The sequence below is a fragment of the Stylophora pistillata genome, chromosome 8 (genome assembly GCF_964205215.1).
Source record: "Stylophora pistillata chromosome 8, jaStyPist1.2, whole genome shotgun sequence".
Lineage (NCBI taxonomy): Eukaryota > Metazoa > Cnidaria > Anthozoa > Scleractinia > Pocilloporidae > Stylophora > Stylophora pistillata.
This window is the reverse complement of record NC_142526.1, coordinates 28,305,296-28,317,313: the sequence shown is the minus strand read 5'-3', so window position 1 is coordinate 28,317,313 and position 12,018 is coordinate 28,305,296. Positions and strand designations below refer to the sequence as shown.

The 12,018-nt window shown below is 37.6% G+C and overlaps 1 protein-coding gene across 1 annotated transcript in view; it reads left to right on the top strand.

Moving 5' to 3' along the window:
• Positions 1-4,059: 4,059 nt before the first annotated feature.
• LOC111345262 (sterile alpha motif domain-containing protein 9-like) overlaps positions 4,060-12,018 on the top strand; it is a 42,772-nt gene continuing 34,813 nt past the window's right edge. The window contains 1 exon segment of the mRNA XM_088730830.1: positions 4,060-4,151. The gene's annotated coding sequence lies outside the window, so the exon portion shown is untranslated.

Sequence of the window (12,018 nt, the reverse complement as noted above, 5' to 3'; positions counted from 1 at the left end):
ATACTTCTGGTTTATTTAGCTCCCTGATTCACAAAGTAACTTTACCATCTTGGTACAACTAGAAAACAAATTTTTAAAAAACAAAGTACTGTAAGGTTAAATAATTATAATTTATAATATAATTTAATCCATTTATGTGAATAATTAAAGCACTGTATTGTCTTTCCTTGTATTGCAACAGCCTTGAATGAATCAACTATGTTCCAAACTTGATTTCTTATATTCAGAAGCTGCCTGCTGAGTTATAAAAGAAGAACTCTAATTGGGTTTTCATGGAGGTGTAAAGAACATAATGATTATGTTGATTAATTTTCCAGATTAGAAATGTCAGTGGGAAAGTATCAGAAGTATTTCTGAAGTCAAAGTTGTTTGTTAAAAATGTTCAGGAGAAAATTGATTAGGTTAAGTCAGCTGTCAATTCCCAGTTAACACCAAGTCATGAGGAGAAACCAAAAGCTTGTAATTAGCCTGTGTACTGCTGTGCCTATCTAGTCAAATAAAAATCAGGCATGACTTATTCCCAAACATGAACAATGATAACACCATACAGATATCTTTTTCCCAACTTATTACTGGAGAGGGGAGTACTGGTATAGCTACGCTAGTTGTAGTTAATAAGAAGGGTCCAACGAAGTCAAGGTACCACGAAAAAATAACTGTTTAAGGCTTTGATCGATATGCGTTGAGAAAAAGTGATTTCTCTGAAAACATCGAGCTCCTTCTGAACGTTCAATATCCAGATATAATTTGTGAACTACTTACACAAACCCAAATGAAGTTGTTGTGTCCGCCAGAGTTAGTCACGGTAGTGTATTTTTTTTCTGATGACCTCGGACAGAAGCAAACAGAGCAAAATAAAGGACTCATTTTTTATCGACCTCGGCTAACAACTCTTGTTTTGCTAGGTAATTTGGTTATTTTAACTAAGTTGAAATTGTAAATTGGCCATCGCAGAGTTAAAAGCTGACGTTTCGAGCGTTACCCTTTGCCAGAGCGATCTTTTTGATCTTGACACGACAGCTGCAAGTTCAGAAGACATATCACTTATAGGACTCACATTAGCGAGCGATGTGGCATATTTCAAGGATCTAAATTTTTGGATTTAGAATTAAGACTTTTTGTGTACCCTCACTTGGTGAATCGCTCACTGAGCCCGGGACATCCTACTTTGAACATGGTTTCTGGCAGAAAAATGTGGAACTGTAATTGCTTCCCATTGCTATTGCATGGCAGGGTTATGTGAAGGGTGGTCTCGTTGGGGCAGAGCTTTTTGCTGTGGAGGCTGGTATTAGAATTAGAGATTCTACCACATGCAAACAGGAAAAGAACAAATGGCTTCTCTCCAGTCATGTGAAAGAAATCCCCCATTACCTATAAGTGAGATGGATTTTACCTCTGCCTGAAGGAAGCATGAATTGATGGTGGAGAAACAGGTTACTCCTATGCCTAGTAGATCTAACCCTGGGATCCAACCAACCAGGACACCCACCCCAACTCCAGAAGAGCAGAAAACCATTTTTAGAAGTATTTCTGGCTGTACAGTAAAACCAGCAGTCTTGTCCCTTGTTGCACCTTTAAATGCTTTAAATGAGCAGTATACCAGTTGTAAAGAAATTGATAATGTGCCCAAGCCCTTGCCCAATAGCTTTGTTTTTTAGAGAAGTGTTTGCAGTTAGACTACATAGAGTTGTTGCAGCAGTGTCAACAAATATTGCTTGAGATTACACCTGATGATTGTCAAGCAGAAGCTTCAACCAGAAAGCAGTCACAAAATAAAGTTTGGTACCAAATGGCAGGCAGGCAGGCAGGCAGGCAGGCAGGCCAGGTCATATTACTGCTTCCAATCTAAAAACTTCTTGCAAAACAAATACAGCTAAGTCTGCTACGAGTCTTGTCAAGTCCATATGCTACCCTGAAGCCCATAAGTTTTTAACTGCAGCCACATGGTGGGGTTGTGAAAACGAGGGTAGGGCTCGCAAAGCTTACAAGATAGATATGAATCGATTCCATGAGTCTTTGACAATTTCTGAGTGTGGTTTCAATATTGATCCAAAGTGGCCATACTTAGGAGCTTCTCCTGATGGGAATATTGACTGCAAATGCTGTGGGATGGGTGTGTGTGAAATAACATGTCTATATGCACACAAGGATTCCACAATCACTAAGGCTGCTGGCCAAAACAACTTTTGTTTAAAGAAAGATGAGTTTGGTAAAGTTCATCTTGACAAATGTTATGCCTACTACCAAGTTCAGACCCAGATCTGTATCTGTGGGGATGAATATTGTGATTTTGTGGTGTGAACAAAAATGGATCTCTTTGTGCAGAAATTCTTCCTGGCCAAGAGTTTTGGGAAGATGCACTCTCTGTTTCCTCTGATTTCTTCAGCAAGTGCATTTTGCATAAAATTGTTGGGAAGTAATATACATGCCCAGGGTGTGAGGCTCTAACCATTCCACCTTCATCAACATCATCTGGTGATGAAGAGGAAGGGCTGTGATGCTATTGTCTACAAGATTTGAAGGACAGCACATTAATTGGCTGTGACAATGATTTGTTCAAGATAAAATGGAATCATATGTCATGTTTGAAGTTGAAAGAAGAGCCTTTAGGAGACTGGATCTGTCCAACTTTTTATTGAAAAAATTAACTGAGCAATCATGGTTGAAATGTCAAGGTTATTCAATTGTACCACAATCACCAAAATATTACTTTGGGGGTGCTCCTTTCTTTGACAACATGCTAACTGAACTTTATGGTTGTTTGTCATATAGGTATCTATGAATGACTAGCATCTGTGCACCACACATACTAAACAAATGTTGCTTGTCAATGGTGTACCTTAAAGCTGTGTTTTTGTCAACTTGAGAATAACTGAAGTTCTTTAATGACAAATTATGGCTAGCATTAACTACATCAGTTCTCTAAGGCCTTTAGATGAAAAACTGTGCCTAAAGTACCTGGAATCAAACTGGTTTTAAGTTCACCTCGATCAAATGGTACAATGGACTCTGTTAAATTGGTGACTGCATAGCACACTATGGCAGCTTTGTCAATAGGAGCCAGAGACTCGCCTGGTTTTGCCTTTAACAACGAAACGATACCGGCTTCCGAAAAGTATGTGCATGGTTATCCCCCAGTTTGTGTTGTTATTATCAATATTTAGAAGATACAGCCTCAATCCCACAAGTATCAGTAATTAGCTGAATCTCAAACTAAACTATAGGCGTAAGATGCGAAAATTATTAATTTAAAAGAAACATACAGCCTTGAAAGCTTAAACAAGAACTACTTTTCAATTGCTTACTTGTTTATACATGTAACACAACCAGATTCAAAACAACCAAACACAACACAGAGTTGTGGCATGATAAGAGGGGAAACTAAAACTGTAAAACGATCATACCGGCTTCCGCAATGCACGTGGTGTTGTAGTATCCAACAAAACTGAAAAAATTTACCGTTCACACAAAATATATTACAATCCAAACTACAGCACAAGTCTTAAAATAGTCTACATTGGCATACCTAATTACAAGTATCGGCAGCTATTTAGAATGCATGATATTGACAAGTATGTGCGTAACACCTTCAACATACACTTCAGACAGCTATGTTACACCAGCTATGTTACACGGAATGTTGCGCGTGGTCATCCCCCAATATGGCTGACTCCGGTTTTTTAATTTATGCCGACGTCACGTGCAAACAAAGAATTACAGGTCGGAGTCATTCCTTTATTTAGTCGCTCCAGTTTCACACTTACGCCGCCATGTTAGTTTCCGAAGTTTACAGTGCGGTCGGAAGATGACGTCATTAGGATGATCGGAAAATGCTAATCCTTTGGGTCTACTTCAACCTATGTTATCTAATGTCATTTTCCATTCCTTTACTCGTCCGCCATTTTGTTTTTGCCGACTTTTTCCGATGATACTCGGTCCCAGTCTCAGAAGGAGGGAGGGCCTTCTGATCTATCCCCTTTCCCCAAAAGTGACTTCTCAAAAGGAGCATTGTTCCCCTCAGCCTCGACTTGGCGCTGATAATTACTTAGCAGACTTTCTCGCATGAACAATTCGTGAATCCAGTAAAACGGGAGCGGTCTGATAATTGCCTCAAGTGATACAGAAGTTGGAGCTTGTTTTCTTTCACACAGGTATTTTAGGAGGTGTGCTGCGTTTTATTTAAACTTATGTAAGAAGGAATTGAGGTTTCCCTTCAAACACAATCTACTGTAAGTGAAGTTATTTGAGTAAGGATATCGAAACGAAATGCGAGATGATGAAATATCCGAACAAGCTTTATGCCCAATTCAGATGCCTTACCTCAGCCGAGCCGAATCGAAGTCAACTTTAGGCCGATCTAAATTAGTTAATGCTGTCTGAATTGATTCAGACGCCGAACTTATTACGGCCGAAATTAATTAACTGAAGGAAATTTGTGGTTGGGGCCGGCGCAGTTTAAACTAACAAATTTGATAAGTGTGATGGAGAACGAAAATTATTCGTATGGCATGGTTGTTGTAAGGAAGTTTTAAGTATTTTATTTGGTCACTTCTTTAAAGAAGTACCTAAATAAAGTCCGGCAGTTGATCAGTAAGTGTTTCTTTGCGACCAAATATACTTGCTTGAAATGTGAAATTCCAATATGCAAATTACCATTTGCGTTCAACCGCGAAGCGTGAATGTTTTTTCGTGCATGTTTATTTTTCAAGTGAGACAGTTTCCCAGACAACCGTGACGATTGGACCAATGAAAATGTTTCATTTGGAGTATGAAACTGAATGTTTGTCAACAAACTTGGCACATTTTCATTGGTCCAATCATCAGCTGTCTGGGAAACTGTCTCTCTTGAAAAATAAACATGCACGAAAAAACATTCACGCTTCGCGGTTGAACGCAAATGGTAGTAAATGTTCAATTTTTTAAGAAAACAAAGATTACCGTGCGGGTAAAAGCGTCGCTTTTTTGCAAGCGATTCACAAAAGAGGGGAGAAAGGACATTTCTGACACAGAGGACAACTACATAATGCTCAAAAAACCGACAGAGCAAAGAATCTGTCAGTTTAAAAAGCGTAGAATAGGGCACCCATTCAATATCCGTCAGCATCATTTTGCTTGGCCCTTCAAGCCGCCATTTTTCTTCTGCAACACTCCTTTGGGCATGCTCACATGTAAAAACGGTGAGGAAAATACATTAGAATAATTTATGCATTTGATTTGGCTCAAGTGAAGTACAGCATCTGAATCAAAGGCGTTCCACAGCCATTCTTCCCAGCTGAGCTAGGCAGGATTGATAGGCAACTTTGCCAATACTGGAGTCAGAATGAATGCTGGGATTGATTGAGCCAGTGCTAGTTCACTTAAGGGGCATGTTGCTTTACACGGCCTATATCTTTGTTGCTGTTGTATGAGATGCAGAGTCCGAAAGCTTTGCAAATTCCTTTAGATTTGTCTGTTTGCAAACCTTTTTGCTTTTTATCATGGGTTGAGGTGCTCACTTACCTTTGTGGAAATGTGAAAATGACCGTGGACATCCTGAAAGGTACAAAATTTTAATGAAAATTTTTTGCTTCCAGTGTGTGGGTTCGTGCCGAAGTCCATTATAAATTCTTACACCTTCCTTTGCATTCCATTTCACACAGCCTCGATCCTTTTTGCTGTAGTCTCAAAAAGCTAAAAAAAATGTTTCAAAAATTATAGTTTGCAACCTTCTCTCAATCTGCAATGGGCCGAGGAGAACATGCGAACCGAAGATGTCGTTAAGTGACGTTATAAAAAAAATTATAGTTTGCAACCTTCTCTTGATCTGCAATGGGCCGAGGAGAACATGCTAACTGAAGATGTCCTTAAGTGACGTATATTGAAAAAAATCTGTTATTTACAATTCGCAGCGTTTCATTCACGACAATTTCACTTTGCATTATATAGTAAAAACCCACAAGTAAGAACCTACATTTTGAGGGGTTAGCCTAAACAGGTTCTGATATAAATGGTACTTAACAAAATTTTAGGCTATTTAGGTTCTCTAAACAGGTTCTTATTCTTGGAGAAAAACACACCTGCATAACAAGTTGGTAATTGTCCTAAATTTTAATTTTATACACCACACCACCCCTACCCCACCCCCCTCCCCACAAAATGGGAAATAACATAAATTTGTATATTTACATCTAATTATATGCTTTGCCTAGCTGTACTAAGCTTTAACTGTAACATTTAAAAAACAAATATTAAAAATGGGTAAACAGAGCCCAAAATACAGCAATAACAATCTGGTTTTTCTTCGATTATGATTACAGTAAATAATTTCAGTGTACCTGTAATGTACTATATGATTTTAGAAATTAAGAACCTATTTTAATTTTCTTAGGCTAAATAGGTTCTTGTTTATAGGGCATATAAATGGCAAATTTTAGGCTAACAGGTTCTTAATTTTTAGGTTCTTACTTGCGGGTTATTACTGTAGTTGTGATATGCAATCCCGCCTGTTCTTTTTCCTTTGTCCCATTTTCGATGGAAGTCAATTGATAGCTTTACTCCTGTGGTTTTCCCCAGAAATATATATTTAAGATGTCAATATGCCAATTTGCCAGGATTATCAGACAAGCACATGCTACCAAAGCAAGGGACTATAAACTCATGAGAATACAAAGTGTACAACATATCCTCTTGACCAAAATTATGAAATGCAAGGAAAAATAACCAAGAAATATCCCTTATTCAAAAAAGTGCTAAAAAAGAACTAAAGACTTTTTGCACAAGTTTTTAGCACAAGTTTTGGACCATTCGCACAATTCTTGATGGTCATTTCGCACAATAATTATAAGAGAGAAACGTCAATATAAAAGGCATTCTAATTGATACTGATAAGATATTTTACCCTCACATGTCACCTTCCATAACATCCAGTGATGAGAACATAGATATTTTTTTACGTGATAGCTTCAACTAGATTGAAATGCTTGTGAACACAATCACTATTCTTACTTGAAGAAAGGAACAAATCTTTCTCTCTATGAAAATGTAAAGAACTCCCTATTTGAATGATTACCTCTACTACTTTTCCTTTGTTAAACAAAAAACTTTTTAGCTTTGACAGTATAATTATCATCCACTACAAACACGCAAACATTGACAACCCACGCTAAGGATGCCCTATTGATTTCGAAAGTAATTGTCACCAGTCTTCCCTCCTCTTAAAGTCAAAGTAAAAACATGCTAACTGTTTCACTTTCTATTAAAAAGGTACTAAAGACCTATTTCCAAAATTATTTTATGAATGCTACATTACAATTATTACACGTCACTAAATATTGCTTTTCTTTGCATTTTGGATGAAATTGATGAACTCTGATAAACAATTGTATCCATATCTCGGCCATATTGCAGCCATGTTAGCGCACAAGTCACACATAATTGAACTCACTACTTGGTCAAGACTTGTAGAAGTTAAAATCTTTCCTACTTTCATTTAAGTTGTAGTACATCTAGATTTCTTTCTTTGTTTTGATCTTAAGCTTAACTGATTACCTATCTAATGGCTAGTGTATAATCTTTGAATTATTGAAGCTTTTGTGAAATCATTTGTTAATGTCTTGGTTCCTATGACACATAAATCGATGCTGAACTCTCCATCGCTTAAGGAATTGTTATAAGAATAATTTGAAAGGTTATTACTTGACTTTACGATCTTTAAAAAGATTAAAGATCAAACTTGGCTTTCTACAAGATCACAAGTTTCAACCAACACGCACACGTTCAAGTTGTGAAATCACAATACTTGCACGTGCCGACATTCATTGTGAAGCACTCCTTGCACATCGAGTTACTATCGTTAAACTGTTTTTGCTGTACGTATTACCAGTACACCTAATTATCATTATATAATGAAATAAGAAGCAAGTTTTCAAAAGCTTATTTGAAATTCTTAGAGATCAATGAAACATTTCGTTTGAAGGCGATCGAACAAAGGACTGGTTACTATTACTTTTGAAATCAACATGGCGTCCTAAGTTGAAATTGTAAATTGGCCACCATAACGAGTTAAAAAGCTGACGTTTCCAGCGTTAGTGCTTCATCAGAACAAATGGAAATGATGGGTCATAGATGCTATGTCTGTAGTGGATGATGTACTGTCAAAACTAAAAACTTTTTTGTTTAACAAAGGAAAAGTAATAGAAGTAATGATTCAAGTAGAGAGTTCTTTACATTTTTAAAGAGAGAAAGATTTGTTCCTTTCTTCAAGCAAGGATAGTGATCGTGTTGACAAGCGTTTCGACCTAGTTGAAGTTAACATTATTACGTAAATAAATATTGACACTCTTGCCATTGGATCTTATTGAAAGTGACATGTAAAAGTGAAGTACAGTCGACTCCCGATAACTCAAACCTTAAAGGGAAATTGAAATAGGTTTGAGTTATCGGGAGTTCGAGTTATCAGGATTTGAGAAAAAATGACCAGAAATAAGGGAAAAAGAGGTGTTAAATGTTTTTTATATGCATTGTACATTTTAATCCAATTTGATTACAGTATGGAGAAGCCAAGTGAAAAAAAAGACAATACATCTCTAAATTACTGTATAAATCGGAACGTAATGTAATGTGAAAAATATAACAAAGGAATACAGTGGGGAGAGGTCCAGTAACTGCAAACCGTATAGGTTTTTTTTTTAAGAGAACAATGTCGGGCTACCGGTACAAATAACCTCATGCGATTTACATTTTCAAAGTTCATGCGATTTCCTTTCTCTATTTATGCAGTGTACATTTTAATCAAATTTAATTTTACAAAGCTGAGTGAAACTGGAATAATCATGCATTTTTGAAATTCATATAAACCAGAACGTAACGCAATGTGAAACAAAACAAAACAAAGCAGCAGCAGAAGTCCAGGAACTGCAAACTCAACAGGTTCTAAAGAGAACAATGTCGAGTCATTGCTATAAAGTTCATGGGATTTACTTTTTCGTGAGTAGTCAGTCAATGTGCCTTGACACTTCTCGACGTGTTTTGACTTGTCATGTATTGACAGACATGGTTCGAGTTATCGAGGGTAAAATTATATAGAAAAAGACCTGAAGGGAAACAAAAATTGGTTCGAGTCAGCGGGAGTTTCGAGTTATCGAGGGTTCAAGTTACCGAGGGTAAAATTACAGTGAATGCATGACTAAAATCCATGGGAAATCAATTTTGGTTCGAGTTAGCGCAAGGTTCGAGTTAGCGCAAGGTTCGAGTTAGTGAGGGTTCAAGTTATCGGGAGTCGACTGTATCTTATCAGTATCAGTATACCTTTTTGTTTATATTTCTCACTTACAATTATTGTGCGAAATGACCACTAATAATTGTGCAGATGGTCCAAAACTTAAGCGAAAAGACTGGTGCAAAAAGTCTTTTGTGTGAAAAGTCTGGTTACCATCCACCATCATTGTTTACATAACTTCATGGCCATAAAATTGCATAGCACTGTGTTAAAAATTCTGTTCCATCCTGATTAAGGTAGACCTTTTGGAGCTTAAACAGAAACTACATATTTCATGAATAATTGAAAATTAAGACTAAAAGCAAAGGAATTAGGGCTGGAGTAATGAAAAATGCCATTCTTAAAAGCGCAAGGACTACTGTGGCAGGAAAATGTAAACAGAGCTTGCTGACTTCAAGCTTGTGACATTTTAGCTATTCAGTTTGGGCTGGTCAGGGATATTTCTTGGTTATTTTTCCTTGCATTTTATTTATAATTTTGGCCAAGAGGATTTATTATACAGTTTGTATTCTCGTGAGTTTATAGTCCCTTGCTTTGGTAGCACGTGATTGTCTGGCAATTCCAACAAATTGGCATATTAACATCTTAAATGTTTATTCCTGGGGAAAAGCTATCAATTGACTACCAATGAAAATTGGACAAAGGAAAAATAACAGGCGGGATTGCATATCGCAACTGTGAGAGAAACTGAAGATGTCAAAAACAAACTGTTGCCGTGAAATATAAATAACAGATTTTCATCAATCTACATAGTGTACAGGATGTCTTTGGTTAGCATGTTCTCCTTAGCCCACCATAGAGCGAGAGAAGGTTGCAAACACAAATTTTTTTTAAACATTTTTTAAGCTTTTTGAGACCATACAACAAAAGGGATCAAGGCCTTGTGAAACAGAATACAACAGAAGCTGTGAGAATTTATTACGGACTTCAGCACGAACCCACGCATTGGAAGTAAAAGGTCCCTTTCGGGAGGTCCACTGTCATTCTCACATTTCCACATAGATAAATAATCACCTCGACCCATGATAAAAAGCAAAAAGGTTTGCAAACAGACAAGTCTGACAGAATTTATAAAGCTTTTCGACTCTGCTTCTCATATAACAACTACAGAGATAAAGGCCACTCAAAGTCATTTAAATCAATGGATAGAGTGCTAGATTGTTGTGCAGGAGGTCGAGGGTTTGAGCCCCAGCCAGACCAACACCCTGGGTCTTAAAATAATTGAGAAGAATTTACTACCTTTCTGCAACATCAAGAAATGGTTAGATATTCTAGTCTTCTCAGATAGGGCTGAATGAATAGAGGTCCCGTCTCCTGCAGGGTTGGGGTAGGAGATGTTAATTTCCCACACACAAGATTAGTGTGTGATGGATGTCCTCCCCTAGGGTGGGATGGGTGGGAGGGTGGACTAGCAGGAATGGTTCGTATGTTCCTTTCTAGTCCTTCCCCACTGAAAATTAATGCAGTGAAAATGGGGTAAATTAAATTAAAGTCACGTGCCCCTTGAGCGACCTGGTACTGTCTCAGCTAATCCCAGCATTCATTCTCATGACCCTAGTATTAGCAAAGTCGCATATTGACCAAGCTGATCTAATTTAAATCAGCTGTTCCAAATTGATTTAGTTGCCGTACTTGACATGAACTTGATTCGTCGAATTCAATTCAGCTCAGCTGAAGTACGAGGTCTGAACCGGGCATAAGCTTGTCAATAATTAATTTAGTTAATGTTCCATCAAGAACACAAGATACGTTTTTACCCAGCTATCTGTAATTTAGCTTTTTTAGTGAGTGCTAATTTTAGACCTGGTACATCTCTTGAGCTGAGTCAAATTCAAATTTCAAGTTCTTTTGTAGGCTGCTTGAATTGATTAAAATGCTAAACTTAATCGCAGTTTAACTGAATTGCTTATCCAGAAGAAATGCATGTATTGATCAATGGTGAAGTGTACTAAACCAAAACAAAAACATTATCATAGCGAGCAATGGGTGGACCAAAGCCTTTTTCTCAACAAATGCGTTCTCCAAATTTTCGATGCTTCATGGGATATTGCACGTTATTCTTTAGAATGCATTATTTAGAACAAAAACACAAACTTCACTCAAATCAAAAGCAAAACCCAATAATTTCCTAACGTATGTTGATGAGCATCCTTGGAGACCCAGGGGCTGTGGGTCGATTTCAAGTTAGGGCATGAAGAGCCCCTGGGGACGTTGTCTTAGAAGACTAGTTCCAAACGGTCACAGTCGTTCTGCCTTCTGATTGGTACCAGAAAATCTTTGTGTTTTTCTGCCCAATCAGAATGAAGCATGCTTTAGAGTCCTTTCATGTGTTTTAACACGGACATGTACTAGCGGGAGACGTTAATTTCCCACACATGAGATTACTGTGTGATTGATGTCCTCCCCTGGGGTGGGATGGGTGGGTTAGGACAGCAGGTCCACATCAGCTATTACAGCTGCCAATTAATCAACCTGCTTAAACAAATAAATGAACTTCAACTTGAACACTTCAACTCGTAGCTCAGTTGCTCGCTATGTTTGTTTGGATCGTGCAACGGAGATTTGCTTGAGGTGAAAAGTTTCAGTCTCAGCACACAATGTAAGAGAAATCGATCAGATTGTCAGCAAAAATCTTACCGGAAATTATACTGAATACTTTCGCAGGTATCACTAGAGAACGTGTTTTAAAGTTTGCGAGGTTTGTTTACAACACGATGGTTGCAGTCATTGATATGTCGCTTTAAACGTTAAACGAGATTTAA